The sequence below is a fragment of the Gracilinanus agilis genome, chromosome 1 (assembly GCF_016433145.1).
Source record: "Gracilinanus agilis isolate LMUSP501 chromosome 1, AgileGrace, whole genome shotgun sequence".
Lineage (NCBI taxonomy): Eukaryota > Metazoa > Chordata > Mammalia > Didelphimorphia > Didelphidae > Gracilinanus > Gracilinanus agilis.
In genome coordinates this window covers 755,001,893-755,004,163 of record NC_058130.1, presented here as the reverse complement: position 1 = coordinate 755,004,163, position 2,271 = coordinate 755,001,893, and the positions used below count along the sequence as shown (strand labels likewise).

Below are 2,271 nucleotides of genomic sequence, written 5' to 3'. Positions count from 1 at the left end.
AGTCTGTTTGGAGTGGTCATGCTCTCGAGACTTGCAGAAAAACGCTGAGCTCATTCAGGTGCTCACGCAAGTACCTGGGAAAGGAGAGGACAGGCAACTGGTCCAACCAAGTCACTGAGAAGGAACTGTTTGATGGGGGTTGGGAGAGACAGAGAGAAGAGTCCTAGCTTTAGGTATCCTCCCTCCTGCATTCACCTTGATCAGAGAAAACTTTGGAAACCTGAGAGGGTGGGAGTATTTTGGACTCCCCATCGGCACCCTAGCCATTAGCTGCCCCATTCTGGTATATATCTTGTATATATGAGGTTGTTTGCCTGTTGTCTCCCTCATTTGACCCTGAGCTCCTCTAGAGGCAAAGAACTGGAAACTGAGGGCTGTTCATCAGTTGGGGAATGGTTGAACAAGTTGTGATGATAATGGAATACTACCGTGCGATAAGAAATGTTGTGGAGGATGATTTAATGAAGACCTCCATGAACTGATGCAAAGTGAAGTGAGCAGAACCCAGATCCTCCTGTCTCTAGGTCTGGCTCTTACTGAGCCACCTGGCTGCCCTCAATTAAAAAAAAAATTTTTTTAAGAGTTAGACGTGGGGGGAAAAAAAACAACAACAACAAGAAAGTGAGCTCCCTGAAGTTAGGGAACCTATACCAAGATAAATTCAAAATGGGTATATGACTTAAATATAAAGAGTGATATTATAAGTAAGTGATGTGAATGTAGAACAGTATACCTGTCAGATCTATGGGGAAGGGAAGAATTGAACTTAGGGAATGTCTTGCTTTTCTATTTGTATCCCCAATGCTTTGCATGAAGTAGGGACTTAATAGGTGCTTTTTTTTCTTTTTCTTTTCTTTAAATATGGAACGCTTCACGAATTTGCATGTCATCCTTGTGCAGGGGCCATACTAATCTTCTCTGTATCGTTCCAATTTTAGTATATGTGCTGCTGAAGCTTTTTTTTTCAACCATCCATCCATCCATCCATCCATCCATCCATCCATCCATCCATCCATCTGAGAAGCAGCTCAGAGACTGCTTCTTCTATGAGACCATCTCTGGGAATAGCTCTCTTTTCTGCCTACCACACTTGAAATCTGTGCAGCCCAATTGAGGGCTTTAATTACATAGCCCCTTCTCCTAGGGGACACCCTGGAACACCATGATCTCTGAAGATTCAGAGCTTCAGGTCATGCAAAGGGCAGCGAGAGAGACACATGATGGGTGTGAGCAGGCTGTATTTCCAATAATAACTTCAACACAATTAAGTGACCTAAAAGATCTCATCAAGGAAATCTGATTGCTTAAAAGAGCTGGGCCAGGCAAGTGACAAGATTGAAGACTAACAGATGGATGGCTCCAGTGCTGTATCAGGACCCATGAAATATGGGAAGAGTCAGCCGGAGACCTCCAATGCCATGGGTGGATTCTCTCTGGGGGAAGGATGGGAGGACACAGAGAAGAAGCTCATCAGCATGAACAAGTATGGATGATTGCAATCTGTACCAATGAAAGCAGTGAAGTCACAGATCCACCAACATATTAAATAAATTAAATAAGGATATCGTTCACCGTTGTTTCCTATGTGTTCATTTTACCTATTGCAGACTTACCCAGCTAATGCGTTTTAAGTACTTTTGGTCACTGGACCCAATATTAAATGTTGAGTTTACGAATACTAAGAATAAAGCCATTCCTGACCCTGAGGAGCTTACATTCTTTTGAGGCCAGTTCACACATGAGTTTTGACAAACGTATAGAATAAATATAAAACAAATACAAGATCAGTGAAACATAAAGTAGTTATGGAGAGAGAAGAATAAATATAAAACAAATACAAGATCAGTGAAACATAAAGTAGTTATGGAGAGAGAAGAATAAATATAAAACAAATACAAGATTAGTGAAACATAAATTAGTTATGGAGGGAGAACACTTGCAACTGGGGGGGTCAGGAAAGGCTTTGTGGAGAAGAAGAGGCATCGGTTGCTCTCCAAGGAAGTGATTCTCCTAAGGGAAGGTGAGGAGGCAGTGCCTTCTAGGCATGGGGGATGGCCAGGGCAAAGGCACGGAGATGAGAAATGGAGTATTGTGTAGCCAGTATAAAGGATGGTTTGTCTGGATTGAAGCATGCAAGAAGGGGAATATTACGAGGCTGGGAAAATGTAGGATGAGGCCGAGTGGTGAAGGACAAAGTTGTAAAGTCCCAAACAGGGGAGTTTATGTTTTATTCCTGAGGTAGTAGGGAGCCATTGGAGTTTATTGAGTTGG

At 42.5% G+C, this 2,271-nt stretch overlaps 1 non-coding gene across 1 annotated transcript; it reads right to left on the bottom strand.

Moving 5' to 3' along the window:
• Positions 1 to 855: 855 nt before the first annotated feature.
• On the bottom strand, positions 856 to 958 carry LOC123232667. Its single transcript, XR_006505194.1, has one exon. It is a non-coding gene; the product is annotated as a U6 spliceosomal RNA (small nuclear RNA).
• Positions 959 to 2,271: the final 1,313 nt, after the last annotated feature.